Source organism: Aricia agestis, chromosome 20 (genome assembly GCF_905147365.1).
Source record: "Aricia agestis chromosome 20, ilAriAges1.1, whole genome shotgun sequence".
NCBI classification, from domain to species: domain Eukaryota; kingdom Metazoa; phylum Arthropoda; class Insecta; order Lepidoptera; family Lycaenidae; genus Aricia; species Aricia agestis.
This window is the reverse complement of record NC_056425.1, coordinates 9,450,039-9,467,497: the sequence shown is the minus strand read 5'-3', so window position 1 is coordinate 9,467,497 and position 17,459 is coordinate 9,450,039. Positions and strand designations below refer to the sequence as shown.

The 17,459-nt window shown below is 36.3% G+C and overlaps 1 protein-coding gene across 4 annotated transcripts in view; it reads left to right on the top strand.

Moving 5' to 3' along the window:
- Positions 1-17,459, top strand: part of LOC121737012 (heterogeneous nuclear ribonucleoprotein K) — a 59,326-nt gene that overhangs the window by 10,747 nt on the left and 31,120 nt on the right. The window contains exon 1 of one of the 4 annotated variants that reach the window (XM_042128522.1): positions 9,860-9,979. The exons of 2 other annotated variants lie outside the window; for them this stretch is intronic. The gene's annotated coding sequence lies outside the window, so the exon portion shown is untranslated. Of the gene's footprint in view, positions 1-9,859; positions 9,980-13,998; positions 14,003-17,459 lie in introns of those variants that run through there. One more of the 4 variants, XM_042128523.1, reaches the window with a different exon arrangement.

The following is a 17,459-nucleotide window of genomic DNA, read 5'->3' as shown; positions in this document are numbered from 1 at the left end:
ACATCTTCGTCAAACTCTTCTTCGTCCGTTAGAATGCTTGGGTCTGGAGGAATAGCTACCAATTCATAGCTCGTGTCTAGGTAATATAACATATTGAATGAAGAAGATCTTCATTCAATATGTTTTCTAGTGCTTCTGCAAGCCCTTCGTAGTGAGAAATTGCATGAAATGTTATTTTAGACATTATAGATTCGATAAAGATTCTGAAAAATAATACAAAATACTTACAACTTTATTATAAAACTAGCTGTTGCCCGCGACTTCGTCCGCGTGGACTTCAGTTTATAGCGCGCGATGTCAACAAAATTGGTGTCAAAAGCTTTTATAAAAAAAACCCTGGTACCCCTTAAATCAAAACAGCTGTGCAGTGTGCACATAATATTTCATTTTTTTAAATTAAACTTTATATATTATGTCAAATTTTAATTAGCCCCCCAATTACACAACTTTACCCATAAACTATCATTGATAGGTTTAAGGTTACGTCACTATATAATATAAAGTACTGACTTATTAAATAACATAAATAAGAAATAACAATCGAAAAAAGACGAAACTCCAATACATGATGATACCACGTCTTATAGAAAGATGTTGGGCAAGCGTTAGCGCGATGTAAGAGACGCACGGCGCCATCTAGTATGAATTTTTGGAACTAACTTAATTTGAACAAATTTACGCATTTTCACCCCCTTACAACGTTTTTTTCAGTAAAAAAGTAGCCTATGTCCTTTCTCAGGCTTTAGACTATCTGTATACAAAATTTCATTACAATCGGTTCTGTAGTTTTGGCGTGAAAGCGAGACAGACAGACAGACAGAGATACTTTCGCATTTATAATATTAGTATAGATTATCACTAATGTGCCCACTGTCCCTATACAGGGACACTAGAACAAAATACGACTTGTCATATACAACACTGAAATATAAACACTTATTATCACTTATTACTTAATAGACAGTATAAGACAGCAATATTCCTAAAGTAATCTTAAAATTTCTCATAGCAACATAAAATAAAATACCTTACTTTGCGACGATAATTTGCATTTTGACTTCAGTTGTTTTGTACATCATTTATATCATTTTTTATTACAATTTCACCAAAATTTAAAATAAGAAAAACACGACACACTTCTCAGCTTATGAAATGTGAATGCAATTAAAAAATATGTGTAACACAACAAAAATTTTTGGTATTTGAACAACTGTCCCTGTACAGGACAGCGGATCCAAATGGGTTAACGGCATTTTCTTTGTTTCTAGAAAGGGTCGGATTGAAGAAGGAGCTTTGATTATTATTGTGTTTGATTGTTGATCGATACATCTTCCTCCTTTGTTTATTCTTGGATCGGTTATTGATATCAGCCTATGAAAATGGATATTTAAATCTTAGCTGAAATATTGTTAAAGTCAATTAATATTTCATACATTAGAGAATATCTATTTTTCATTCGTAACAATTTTTGTCATGGCAGGTCTTAAATTGAGGAGTATAGATTCAAAAGCGCCTCTGTCCAGTTTTTGAATTTTTTCACAATATACTAAAAACCTGTTGCGGCTACTACAGCAAGGCTTTATTTAATAATTAGATTTCATTTGATGTTAAATAATCTAAACTTTAACAAAATTGCATTATCTGAAAGCATAGTTAACGTTATTCTTTATTATTTTTATTTTTAATTTGGATAGAGTAGGTTTTGCGTCTAAACGTTGGATAGAAGCGGTTTTGCATTGCATTACCATGGATAGAGGCGGTTTTGGTTTTACATAACCTCGCCTTGTGGACGGTTTTATGCGAGACTGTCAAGCAGTACTAGTATGGTTAAAGTAATCAAACGGGTGTAAAATCAGAAAACATTTTATAAATGTTTTTATTAGTCTAAAATTTTAATAAAAGTATTATTTAAGTAATATAAAATATTCAAAAAATTATCCTTAAATAAAAACATTGTCTTCCTTAAAAATTAAACAGAAATTCCAATTTCTTCCATATATTCACAGGGTTCTTCATTTTCGCCTACACCAGGAGTAGTTTCGTCCAAAACATTTTTGTAAAATTTTAGCTGGCTAGAACCAAGTTCTGTTTTCCAATTATCACCGAAGTGTTTGCATAACAATTTATTCACGTCGATAAGTTTTAAGGCAGACACATTCACTTGTAACGGTGGTACGTCTCTAACTTCAAACTCAGACATCGAGGTTACACCTCGTTTCATTACACTTTTGGAAACACCCATATCAATTTTATAATTTACTTCGCCTCTTAATAAAAACCGCCCCGGCTTATTCTTGACTCTTGTCACATAATATCTCTTGCATTCGTTAAATTTAAAATGATATTGTGCTGGAGGCTTCATCACTTCACTACCATAAGTCTTCCAATCTTTCACTTTACAGTCTTCACCCAATTTTGTAACAACCCCATATCTCTCATAAATATTTTGATATTCGGATGGATCGAGTATGACCTCCTTATTTTTTACTTCCTTTTCAATGAACCCGAACACTCGATCTGCCGGCATGAACGAATGCCCGGGAACAGGAAAAATGAGTTCAATAGTTTTAATATGTCTTGGAGCATACATTAATAACCAATGAGCCACCATTGTTATCATTGTGCTATTTTTATTTTGTGACCCACATCCGTCAGCCATCATTCGGATCTTTTTTTTCCCTGTCAAATCTGCCTTTGAGAGTAGATCAAAAACTGCCGATGCAATTTCATTTGAAGATTTAGCGTGGACATTTTCTGTCCACGTATATATGCGGACGTTTTCTTTTTGAAATTTATTTGTACTTGTACCTATCACGATCGTGAAGTTATAAATGTACAACTGCCGAGAGTAGTAAGCAATCTGGTCTGCAACTTTAGGCAAAACCTGATTTTTTTGGCAATCAAACGAAATTGTAAGCGTTTCGTCATCAAGCTCCCGCAAAAACATATAAAAGCATTTGGCTTTCAATTTATGAATTCGTAATGCCGTCATGAGAGCCACTTTTTCAGTTTCCACCTTCTCATTTTTAATTTTCTCCGACAACTCACTACATTTTGAACAAATATCAACTCTAGGTGTTTTAAAACCAATATTATAGTGTACTACAAAAATTCTTCTAAAAAAGCAATGTCGCACTTTAAGATTTTCATCTGTCTGATTTTCTTGATAAAGTCTCCACATTTTTTTTATGTTCAGGTCTGAAGATACATATTTTCTTGTTGACGTGGCTGATCTGCAGTAATGAGATTCAATACATTGAAATGTTTCAATGAATTTCATCACATTTTCTTTTTTAGCTAAAGTTTTCTTAGATACTCTATCTCCACCTCGACGCTCTTGGGGAATTTGGCCTGATACTAAAAATTTCTTAGCTATGTTTCGGAGTCTATGGGTACCAACGCCTAATATTTTTTTAAAAGCGTTTTGACAAACTCTCACTAATTTGTACGGTTTTGTATATGTACGAATATAATATTTCGTAAAAAAATCAGCTTCAGCACGGTTCTTTACTTTACGTCTTCGTCTCTGTGGTGTACTGACTTTTATGAATTTTAATATGAAATTGTCTTGATACACTTTATCCGCCTTAGCAAAAAATGCTTGGTGAAATTTTCTTATGTCTTGAGGATTTAAATCGTTGCATTTAAGTTTACCTAATTTTTTATGTACACAATTTTTTATATCAGTTATATCCGGTGGTCTTTTAGCAGAATACCTGTAATATAAAAAAAAAAACCGGTCAAGTGCGAATCAAACTCACGACACTGAGGTTAAATCTAGAGTTTTTACATTAATTTAATATTAATATTTTAAATAAAAGTAACTCATTACAGTAAAATATTTTTTAGTTCTTTTGCCAGTGAAATTTTTTTAAATCTATAAAATAATTTAAATAGCTAGAGTAAATTTTTCCGTAAAGTTAAACAATCATCATAATAAATCTTATTGCAAGAGGTGCGTTCGCCGCGATATTGTTGCTTGGTCATCACGGTATTGACCCGTCCATTAACCATCTTCTCATACAAAACATGGTCAGGGAAACTTACCTTGCACGCTTTTGTACGTTACGTTTCCATTGTTTTTCATTGCGGATCCGTTTTCTTCCTTTATTATGCTGCACTGAGGCAATATTAACTTCCATTTTGCGTTCTTTTACTATTAAAAATCAATAAAATAACGGGACGAAATGTTCAAGAAACAACACGCGGACGCCATTAGGCTAACTAACACAGCCCGGCTCTGTGATTGGTCGCGGCGGGATACAAGCGCTTTTGTTACTACATTAAATAATAGAGGCGTTTTTGCACCTCACCGAGAATTTCAAATTGAATTTAGTATGAGATAGAGTCGGCTTTGCACGTATGTAATTATGCGAGGTCACAGACAAACATGCAATGTGTTGCCATTAATCTAAAAACGTGTTGGGTAAAAAACTGGACAGAGGCGCTTTTGAATCTATACCCCTCAATTAGTGCATTTGGTTGATTTTGTTGGTGTCTCCGTTGCCCGGGCAACATATTTTGTCTTTGACGTACTCATCGGAGCTATTAGCTATTGACAAATAGTGGTCTCCTATTTATACGCGGTTTATGAAATAACATAGCGGGCATGTTATGTTAATAGTCGTTAAGTCTTATGAGTTACTAGCTGTTGCCCGCAACTTCGTCCGCGTGGACTTTAGTTTATAGTTGTTTCCGTACATCGATTGAATCGTTTACGCGCAAATCAGAAAAGTATATTGTGTGGGAACCGCACATTTTTCCGGGACACAACATTCCTTGTCCCAGATTCAAATTAGTATCTCCAATCTCCATGCCAAATTTCATCAAAATAGATTAAATAGTTTAGCCAGGGGTTCCCTAACTGTGCGTCGCGACGCCCCGGGGCGTCGCAACATTGTCCCAAAGGCTTCACATGTCAACACAACCAAATCGAGTAAACGCCTCGACCATTATGTCTTTCATATATCCCGGGTAGTCTTTATCCCCGGTTTCAGAAGCTATGCTCAGAAAAGCAAGCGCATCCTTCACTTTATCCAGCCTTGCTGGCTTATGGTTGTGTTTTGATTTGTTCATTATTTCCTCATAAAAATATAAATGTCCAAATAGTGTTTTATGATAACCTATGTTGGGTAGGCTAGTTCTAAAATTAGAAAGTATTCTTGGTCGGTTGGTGGTTGGCCCAAACTTATTTGTACTGTGACGCCCTTGGTAGTCCCAAGGGCGTCACAGTACAAATAAGTTTGGGAAGCCCTGGTTTAGGCGATAATCATAAAATTTTATTGTGCGGGACCGTACATTTTCCGGGACAAAATTAGTATTCCTTGTCCTTTCCCGAGACTCAAAGTATCTCCATACGAGGGCTGCTATTTATGTATCCGGAATTAAAAAAAGAAACAAACATATATCATTTAAAATGGTTTTATTGCTTTTCAAAATATTCGCCGCGATGATCGACACACTTTTGCATACGCTGGAACCAATTTTCATAGCACTTTTTCCATTCTGATTGAGGTATCTCCAAAACGTGCATTTTGAACGCATCAACAGCCTCTTCGCGGCTCGAAAAACGTTGACCACGTAATTTGTTCTTCGCGTATGGAAAAGAAATCGTTAGGTGCCAAATCAGGGCTGTACGGCGGATGACCAGTCAATTCGTTGAGTTGTTTCAGCTGAGGTGTGACAGCTAGCATTGTCGTGATGTAATATGATTCTGCGTTGTCGGTTGTCCTTTCTTATTTCTTCAAAGACTTCTGGTAAACAAATGGTCGTATACCATTCAGAATTAACCGTTTTACGATTCTCTAATGGCACTGTAGCCACATGTCCATTAATTCCAAAAAAACAGGCGACCATTTGCTTCAAAGTACTTTTTGCACGAGTAACTTTTGTTGGTTTCGGCTCATCTTGGAACACCCACACCGTTGACTGTTGTTTAGTTTCGGGGTCATATGCATAGATCCAAGATTCATCACCTGTGTAGATATTATAAACGGCTTTTGACGTACCACGGTTGTATTTTTTTATCATTTTTTTGCACCAATCGACACGAGCCCGTTTTTGATCGATTGTCAAGTTGTGCGGAATCCAACGCGAACATATTTTTTTTACAGCCAAATGTTCGTGTAATATCTTATGTATGCTCGTCATACTTATGCCTAAGGACGCCTCTATCTCGCGATATGTAACATGACGATCGCGCATTATTAGTTCCCGCACAGCATCTATATTTTGTGGGACAACAGCTGTTTTTGGGCGACCTTCTTTATTTTCATCCGTGAGCATAGACCGCCCACGATTAAACTCACTGTACCAGTGATAAACAGTGGTTTTTGATGGTGCTTCATCTCCAAAAGTTGCGGTGAGTTGAATAAAGCACTGTTGTTGATTTAGCCCACGCCGAAAATCGTAGTAAATCATTGTACGAAAATGTTCACGCGTTAAATCCATGGCAAATGAAGACACGCAATTTTCAAAATGACGCCACAATGGAAAAATAATTGACAGTCACATGAAACAAAATGTATTCTTCAACCAAAGAGTTCTATTTTCAAATGTTGTTATTACTTTTTAAATATTGTTCTTGTAAGTGGCCAGTTCCGGATACATAAATAGCAGCCCTCGTACTTACCAAATTCCATCAAAATAGATTGAATAGTTTACGCGCAAATCATAAAAGTATATTGTGCAGTAACCGTACATTTTTCCGGGACAAGATGTATCCTATGTTCTTTTTCGGGACTTAAAGTATCTTTATACCAAATTTCAGCAAAATGGGTCCAGCCGTTTACGCGTGATGTCGTGACCACGCGAAATATAACGTTCCGCGCGGCTTCGCCCGCGTAAATTAGATATTTCATAGACAAATTAATCCAAAAAAAATAGCCTTTGATCCTTCACGTGGTCTACTTCTTATCTGTGCCAAATAACAGAAACATTGCTCCAGTAGTTCGTGAGATAAGCCCTTTCAAATATTTTCCCCGTTTTTTTCACACTTTCCTCTATTTCTTCGCTCTTATTAGTCTTAGCGTAATAAAATATAGCTTATAGCCTTCCTCGATAAATGGAATATCTAACACTGAAAGAATATTTCAAATCGGACCAGTAGTTCCTGAGATTAGCGCGTTCAAATAAGCCCTTTCAAATAATTTCCCCCGTTTTTCACACTTTCTTCTATTTCTTCGCTTTTATTTGTCTTAGCATGATAAAATATAACCTATAGTCTTTGTCGATAAATGTGCTATCTAACATTGAAAGAATTTTTCAAATTAGACCAGTAGTTCCTGAGATTAGCGCGTTCATATAAGCCCTTTCAAATAATTTCCACTGTTTTTTCCACACTTTCCTCTATTTCTTCGCTTCTGTAAGATTTAGCGTGATAAAATATAACATATAGCCTTCCTCAATAAATGGGCTATCTAACATTGAAAGAAGTTTTCAAATCGGACCTGCATAGCTAGCACAAGCACGTAGACAAACGAAAGAAACTAAATTTTGACAGTTTTACCGGAAAAACATTGGAGTAAAAGTTTCTTTCCTATCTCGATATCTTTCGCTTTTGAAAATCTATAAGTCAAGCATGACGATCCGCTTTTGACATTTAGTTTCTTGATTCTGTTTTTATTTTTATTATGGCACTTGGCTATAAAACCATGGCCAGTGTCGAGTAAATGGCGGCAAATTCAAAAAATCGATGTATAGCAACCCTGTCTATAGCCGGAATTATAGTTTTGATCTACAAACTACGAATAATAAAGTTCCTTAGTTTTTATTATTCGTATTTCGTAGATCAAAACTATAATTCTGGCTATAGACAAGGTTGCTACACGTCGATTTTTTGAATTTGCCGCCATTTACTCGACACTGGCCATGGTTTTATAGCCGAGGTGCTATAATTAAAAAAAAAGAACCAAGAAACTAAATGTCAAAAAAAAATAATTGCCGTTGCTTTAATGGTTGCTATGGAAAGAGTTTCTTGTCTTTGTCCACTGAAACTCAAGTCGATGGGTGGTGCCATGCTCGGGAATAAGATATGTAGACATGGGAAAGAAACTGCCATTACTTTCTTCCGAAGAATCGACTGGGAAACCCCGTGCTAGCTACGCAGTAGTTCCTGAGATTAGCGCGTTCAAATAAGCCCTTTCAAATAATTTCCACCCGTTTTTTCCACACTTTCCTCTATTTTTTCGCTCATATTAGTCTTAGCATGATAAAATATAGCCTATAGCCTTCCTCGATAAATGGACTATCTAAAGAATTTTTCAAATCAGACCAGTAGTTCCTGAGATTAGCGCGTTCAAACAAACAAATAAACTAACAAACTCTTCCGCTTTATAATATTAGTATAGATAATATGACGCTCGCAACCTCGCACATTAGACGGATTTCCTGAAAATTACAGGAACTTTTTAATTGGTAATGTCCACACTCCGTAAAGTGAGTTCCAATGTGTTAAATTTCGTATTTTTTTTTAAATTTAGAGCCTAAAAGTTAATTGTAATAAGAATCTATCATTTGATAGCTATATCGATTTATTCACTAATTTGGCTTCGCCGACGTTGGTTAAATTTCATATTTAGCAGGACACAATTTTATGATAATTTATTGTTATCTAATAAAAATTACAAATTATTTACAAACGAGAAAGAAAATAGTTTTTACGCCCAATTCGCAAAAATTGCAGAGGTATTATTTTAACTTTTTAACTTTTAAGCTTCGTGTTTAAACACTACTCTCATGTTTTAAATTTAAAATAGCTAATGTGACCATGATGCTGCATTAACTCGGACTTTTTGAAAATGTTTTTCTACTACAAGGAACGAAATTGTTATGTAAATAATAAAAGTGGGACATTGCAGCTTTAATTGTAAACAGTATTCTAGAGCACAATGTCAAAAGACCCGCGCTAGCTTTGTTTAATCCTTTTGTTAAGTGTATCCTGCATATTAATTCAGACAGAATCAAAAGGAGTCATAATCCTTAGAGTGATTAGTATCTTGCTAAATTAAGACCCTTTATACAGTATTAATTTTCTATTTTATTACTTGAATAGTCAGGTAAAATGAGTAAATATCCATTGGATTGCTTAGGGGATTTTTGGATTTGTATTTCTCGTAATTGGTTGTTTTTAGGTGTATTTTAAGAAGCAAACTGGAAACATTATACACGTTACTTCTGTTTAAAAAATAGGCATCGAATTTTTTAAACAGAAGTAACGTGTATAATGTTTTCAGTTTGCTTCTCTTGCCGTCGATAACGTTTAGTCTTTATTGCCCGATGTTTTTCCCTATAGGTAGGAAAAATAATAAAAATTCTGAGAAAATACGTCATTGGTGGCCCAGTGGTTGGGGCTTGGGTCTTGACTCAGAGGTTATGCGTTTGGTTCTCGCGTTGATAATTTTCAAGTTTGGTAATAACAATGATACCGAACGGATCTCTAAGTACTGAATTAAGGTCTCTACGTCCCATTGCTGTTTCAAGAGAGTACATAATATGTAATTCTCGACGTCAGAAAAAACGAAAAGCTCATAATAAGCGATTGATACATTTTAATCAGCGTCGGTTGTCTTTACTTTTACGGTGAGGTTATCGGAATGGGTCGTAAGACGCTACAAGATTGCGAGTTTTATTGGTGTCCCAATTATGTATAATCCCATAAACGTTGTTTAAGACGTTTTGAGATATAACAGGGTGTAGCGGTGGTCGAGTCCCCGTTTCCGGGGCACAAAGACGGGTGTAGTCGGGGCTGCGCGCCTGCGCGGCCTGGCGCCTCAGAGTCTCGCGGGCCTTTACAAACGACGGCGCGGAGCCCCGACTCCACCAGTCCGCTCGCTCGCGCTCGACGCGTCGGACGCCCGGTCGATATGGACCCGACACGCGCGCCCACCGCACCGTCCGTACTACACCTGAAGCGTGGTCACCCCATGCGGAGCGGACCGGAGTTGCACTGTTTTAGGTCTCCTAAGTACTGAGTAATTAGGTGAGTCTACCCTCTTTTTCTGTCGACGCTATCACGCGACCAATGTACAAACTACCTAGGTTTTTTTGGTTTGCATAACATAGTTATTATTACCGAGCTCGAGGGACAGATGGTGGCGACATTTGGAGCGCTGTTTTTTGCACGTGAGGCCTCGTCTTTGTGTGGGGAACACCTGCCGGCCACTTTGAGCCCGTTACCTCTGCTATAGAATTCCTTCGGGCTTTTATAAACTATTGTGATTATATTACTATTATGTCTCGTAATGTAACTGAAAAAAAACTCGAATGCTACAGTTGCCGCGTTCAGCAAAATCAATCGCGATCGTTTTATTATTTAACTTAATTTAGGAGTTAAGTACATTAAAAGCTTCCGATTTCAAACAATGTTGAACGGCCAAGGTATAAAGACATTAGTCAATATTTGCGAACTCGACGAAAGTTCAGACGGCGCGATCGGTGATGCTTTGCTTGAGATAGGCAAATCGCTGGCCTAGAGGCTAGAGATTTTCAATAGGTATAATCTAAATTTAATTACTTTATTTGTTTGAATACGTTCCGAAGATGGAATTTTTTCAAATGTAAATTATGTTTAGGTATGAGTACTATCACAGTATAGCAATATTAGTCCCTACAGTAACGAAACGCCTTTGACGTCGCACGATGCCGCCACCGATGACAGGTACCGAGCAGATATGCCAGGGTTGCCACGAAACGGGAAATAAAATAAAAATAAAATATTGTGCTTGTAATGCAAATGTTATCATTTAATCTGTTTAATCAGCGTGTTATATTTACATATTTATTTATTTTAAAAACTTTATGCACATATAGGTACAAAGGTTAATGCCGTATGGCATTATCTACCAGTCAACCTTTGGGCGATACAAGGACATAGTTGTATAGGTGCCAGTCGAGTTGAAAGAGGAAAAGACAGAAATATATATATATATATATATATATATATATATATATATATATATATATATATATATATATATATATATATATATATATATATATATATATATATATATATATATATATATATATATAAATATATATTATACTAAGTATACTTATAATATACATATTATCACACATAAAATTATATATAAATAAAACCAATAACCATACGTTATATATTATTATATAATAACTATATTATAATAATATAGTTGATCAATGATGATACTAAAAATATTATAAATATTAATTTATGCCATAAATTATGAAAACTAAGAGTCTGCCAACTGTTTCAAGAAAAACTCACGTACCCTGCGCTTAAAAGTATCTCTGGTTTTTGACATCCTGATTTCCGGAGGAAGAGCGTTCCAGAGGAGAATAGCCTGGATATTAAAAGAAGAGTGGACGGAGCTTGACTTGTAAGAAGGGCAACTTAAAAGCTGATTTAAAGTGGATCGGAGGTTTTTATCGTGCCTGCTGCAACGGTATTGAATGTGAGGGGCGAGGTATTCGGGAGTATGGGGATGATGCAGCAGTGAATATAGCACACACAGTGCCTGCACAGAGCGGCGCTGACGTACTGGTAACCAGTGTAGCTTGGAGCGATACGAAGAAACATGGTCGTATTTTCGAAGGTTGAATATGAATCGGAGGCAATTATTAAACAATCTGTCGAGTTTATCGAGTTTGTCGGCATTAAGATCTAAACAGCACACGTCACCATAGTTAATTATAGGAAAGATAAGGGACTGGACCAGCAAGGTCTTGACCGGAGTGGAAAGGAAATTTTTGAGCCGGTAGATGAATCGTACATATTATGTCGTACTGCCAGATATTTACGTGAAACTTTATTTTTAGATGATTTTAGTTCTCTATTTAAAAAATTAATTAACCCATCAAGCCCCATAAGCTCACCGGTGAGCGAGACACAATAGAATAACAATAGATTTCCAAGGATCCACGAATCACGATCGAAGGATTAAAATAATGAAGACGCATTCGAAATTTCGAATATATAAAATATCCAATAATAAATCACACGTCAGGTGTAACAGAAGCACTTCAAAACACTTATTACGTGCGCGGTAAGGGCGCGGTATGTTACACTTGATATGTGTACCTGGGTAGGTAGGTACTAATTAGTATGTAACAGGGTATTTGACGGAATTTTAATTTATTCTATATTGTTTCTCTCTTTGTTACACTTCTTACAACGTAAACAATAAAACAAAGATGCAAAATATACATGCCGCCAAGGCCAACACAATATTAGTGTAAACTGTGAGCCGATATTTATGAAAATTTAAATCCTTTTTGTTTTTTGAATCAGATTTACATCCGTACACTGAACATTTATTATAATATCCCATTGTTTATAAGATAAGTTATCGTTTTACAACACAAAATTCGTAGACAACGCGCCAACGTCACCCCTGTGGGCGCAGGTACACAAACTCCGCGAGTTAGTATACGCGGGCCCGCGCCGCCCGCTTCCCCGCGGGTACCCCTCCGTTGCTCTGCGCAAGTACATTCGTTTCACTACTGTAGGGATATGTCATATTGCTATACTGTGGTACTATCAAAGAAATTGACAGATGGAGGGCCTAGCTGAATTGGTGGGGCTATGTCAAATCAACATCGGTCGTAGTCCGTCTGCTGGACTTGACATAACCTGACGAAATTACGTAGCTCCGCTAACTGCCGATAAATATATTTCACTGATATGATAGTACTATTTGAATATAATATCATGATTCATGGCGTACGGGCGCCATTATCTTATGTTACATACGTATTTTTGTGTCAGGCTTATATTATCTATTTTAGTTTTATCATAATACATTGCGAGAATACCAGGTAATTTTATAATTATGTAGAGTACTTTAAAGAACAGCTCGTATAGGTACAGTATGTTTAAATGTCATAATATGCATATTGTACAAATAAAAGGGCGCCTGAATATTTTGCATATTTAATTTCTTCTAAACGTTTTTCTAAGGATACCCAGTCATTTCATATTTTGTAGAGTATTTAGAAGTCCAACGTCCTGTAAATTGCAATAATAATGATTTATTATTGAAGCTGGAGAAATTCATTGCAAAAAAAAGTTCTTTACTGGAATAACTCACTGATAACGACTGACTGACTGGCGAGAGATCAGCTGGTGAAGGACTGACAGTATCGAATAGGCATGTAGCACCCTGCTCATCTTACCTGTCAGGCAATCAAAAGATTGTAAAACTGCAACACATGACTTGAAAACAATATTTTTTCCAACGAAGGAAATGAACCCACCACCTCTGAGCTAAGAGCCACGCTCTAATATACTGATTTACGAATCCCTCGAATAGAATTCAAACTGTAGAATGTATCATAATATCGCTCTCGAGTATTCCACGTAATTTTTAATGTAGAGTATTCACCAAACACCCTGTACAGTCAGGTGGTTGCACATTCTTGGAGATTAATGGGCAAAGGTGTGTACAGCGTGATGCACCTGTACGTGTCAATGACCCCGCCTCACATGCCACGTTTGCCACATTTGCATATTTAGATCTGATCTGAGCCATGTTTATCAACGATTGTACTCGACAGCTTTTTGTACTAGTATAATTAGCACAAAAAGCTATCTGCTGCTGCTGTTGGTTCAACATTTTTGATGTGAATGATCTTTAATTTATTTACTTGGCTTCAAATCAAACCTATTTCAGAAAGTACTAAGACTATTGCCTGGTTTCTGGCGTTTTTAGACAGAAGTTTATCTTTTCAATACCGCTTTTGATTAGCTAGCGTTAGAGCCCCCGTAGACTGCAGACTTTTAGTCGGCCGATAGTTTGACCAAATTGGGGTTTCAGTACATTATTATCGGCCGATTCAAATCGTTTAGTGTGCGCACCTTCATACATCTTCGTACTGATTAAGCTTTCGATCAAACTATTGGCCGACTAAAAGTCTGCAGTCTGCGTGGGCTCTTAAAGCACCAATTAATCATCAACAACGCTTTTGGATACACGAACTCCTGTCAAAAATCATGGAAACAGGGTATAAATCTTGCTTGTAAGTTGTAACTTTATAAACGCAAAAACTCGTTTATTGACCGTAAAATTTTCGCGATAAAAACTGTCCTATGTCCTTTCTCTGTGCTCCAAGTTTTAATTCAATACGAAACATCCAAATCACTTCAGCTGTTTATGCTAGAAGATGCAAGACATTTATAGCATTTGCATTATCATGGATTTGCGCAACGCTTCGCCGACTATACAATTTTATTTTCACACAAATGCAACTCGTCAGCTATTCAGAATACAATAGTCAAAGGACTAGTACGAAACGAGTTCTGAAAGGGCACAGGAACAGGTAAAACACGCTGCGGTGATAGAACTCCGTACTCGTAGTAATAATAGTCAGTATAGGATTAAGAAAATTATATCGATGATATTGCAATAATGTGAAAGTTTTAAATATATAATATCTATTTGTGCCCTTATCGCGCAAAAACTTTTGAAAGTATTTGGATAAGACTTGTTTAGCCTATACCTTGGCTAGGTAAATACGTATAATAGGTATATCCGTGGGATTGTGTCTTGGGCCTTGGCATATAAATCGCTTGTCAATTACTTACTTAAATGTTTTACAAATCACTTAAGATGGTCTTACTTAATTTTCTATTTTCGCTTTTTTTAAATACATTTCCCAAGTAGCAAATTTATATAACCATTAATCAAAGACATAATGTAAAGATCTTTCACCCCCTTTCACATAAAGAAAAATTTGTTCCGCAAAGTTACCGCAGTCCTCGCTTTTTATGAATGGTCTCTATATACGCGGTCGTTACTTTGATTTTAAAAGGATGAATTTATGTAGCGACTCGGTACATATTATTTTGTACTAGCTGTTGCCCGCGACTTCGTCCGCGTGGACTTCAGTTTATAGTACTTTATAGCGCGCGATGTCAACAAAATTGGTGTCAAAAGCTTTTATAAAAAAACCCTGGTACCCCTTAAATCAATACAGCTGTGCAGTGTGCACACAATAAGTATTTCATTTTTTTATATTAAACTTTATATTTTATGCCAAATTTTAAAGCTTATTTAGCCCTCCGATTACACAACTTTACCCATAAACTATTTATCATTGATAGATTTAAGGTTACGTCACTGCACTGATAAAGTACTGAGTTATTTAATACCGTAGAATAGATATAACAATCGAAAAAAATCGAAACTTAAATGTAAGATGATACCACGTCTTATAGGAAGACTTTTGAGCAAGCGTCAGCGCGATGTAGAAGACGCACGGCGCCATCTATTATGAATTGTTGGAACTAACTTAATTTGAACAAATTTACGCATTTTCACCCCCTTACAACCCTTTTTTCCAGTAAAAAAGTAGCCTATGTCCTTTCTCAGGCTTTAGACTATCTGTATACAAAATTTCATTACCATCGGTTCGGTAGTTTTGGCGTTTGGCGTGAAAGCGAGACTGACAGACAGACAGACAGACAGAGATACTTTTGGCGTTTGGCGTGAAAGCGAGACTGACAGACAGACAGACAGACAAAGATACTTTCGCATTTATAATATTAGTATAGATTATGTGCACACTGCACAGCTGTTTTTGGGTATTTTGATTAATTAAGGGCCGCGCTACACCGGAATGGCAGCGGCGAGGCGAGCACTTTCAGCGCTGCCATTCCGGTGTAACGCGGCCCTAAGAGGGGTACCACTTACCAGGGTTTTAAAAAGTTTTTAAATTTGACACAAATTTTGTTGACACCGCGCGCTATAAACTAAAGACCACGCGGACGAAGTCGCGGGCAACAGCTAGTTAGTTAATATTAACGTGTTTTAACAATCGAAAGAATCGTAAAACCTACCTCAACATGGTACCAACTCTTATAGAAATACGCTTGAGCAAGCAATAGCGCGATCTAGGGGACTCTTGGCGCCATCTGTTTTGAGTTTTTTGGAACTAAGTTAATTTAACCAAATTTACGCATTTTCACCCCCTTACAACCCCTTTTTCCAGTTAAAAAGTAGCCTATGTCCTTTCTCAAGCTTTAGACTATCTGTGTACAAAATTTCATTACAATCGGTTCAGTAGTTTTGGCGCTGTTGTTTTTGAATTTGATGTCTAAGTTGGTAGGTGAGTTATTAGTTAATAACGTGTATAACAATCGAAAGAATCGAAAATCTAGCTCAATATGGTACCACCTCTTATAGAAATACGTATGAGCAAGCAATAGCGCGATCTAGGGGACTCTTGGCGCCATCTGTTTTAAGTTTTTGGAACTAAGTTAATTTGACCAAATTTACGCATTTTCACCCCCTTACAACCCCTTTTTCCAGTTAAAAAGTAGCCTATGTCCTTTCTCAGGCTTTAGACTATCTGTGTACAAAATTTCATTACTATCGGTTCAGTAGTTTTGGCGTGAAAGCGAGACAGACAGACAGACAGACAGAGATACTTTCGCATTTATAATATTAGTATGGATTAAACATCATATTCTAACGTATTAAAAACTATAAACAAAAACATACTAACTAATAAGTATGATTAGTTCTATGTTACAATAAAGTAAAAAATAAAACGCCATCTGTTGAATCGTATTAGAACTAAAATGTTCATTCCATCGATATATTTCTGGATTTTTTATAATATTATACATAAAATATGTTTAAGATTTTTGAAATTTTATTTTAATACTCATCCAAGACCCAGGAAAATTGAAAACTTTTTGTTCCGCCTGCGGGACTCGAACCCAGGACCCCCGGGATGAGCGCTGGCCACGCGCAATGCGAATTCATTTTCATCGAAATTTTCATGGAAATAAGATATTTTCCCACATCAAAATGTAGCCTATGTCCTTTCTCAGACTCTAGAATAACTGTATACAAAATTTCATTGCAATCGGTTCAGTAGTTTTGGCGTGAAAGCAAGACAGACAGACAGACAGACAGACAGACAGACAGACAGAGATACTTTCGCATTTATAATATTAGTATGGATTGTTGGCCCCAGAAAAGACCAACTGACATAAACTGGATAACAGGGGGTTTCGACTAATATAAAAGTCTTAGTGGTTACATAATAATTAATAACTAATAAGGTTTTGTCGGAAAAGTTGTTTTTATTGTTAAGATATTTGTTGTAAAGAATATTGATTTGTAAATCGCACGCGGCTTCTCTCGCGTGAATTAGGGCTTCTAGCACTTGACATTCTTATTTATTATTTAGCTCACCAACAGTACACACAGAGTTACAAGTTTATCTCTATTTTAGCCCCTTATAAAGAATGAAATTTTGACCAATCCTGTGTTAGTGCTTATTTTATTGCTAGCTCTATATACCAACCATATTATATACCAAGCTGGAGCTAGTACGTAGACCATTAAATACACCGGTAAAATTTGAAGTCAAACACCTAATTCCTTCATCCACTCATTCCTTTACGACTTTCAACTGAATTAACCCGAGATGGTTAAACTTTTATACCTCCAACGTGGTTTGTTAGCTTT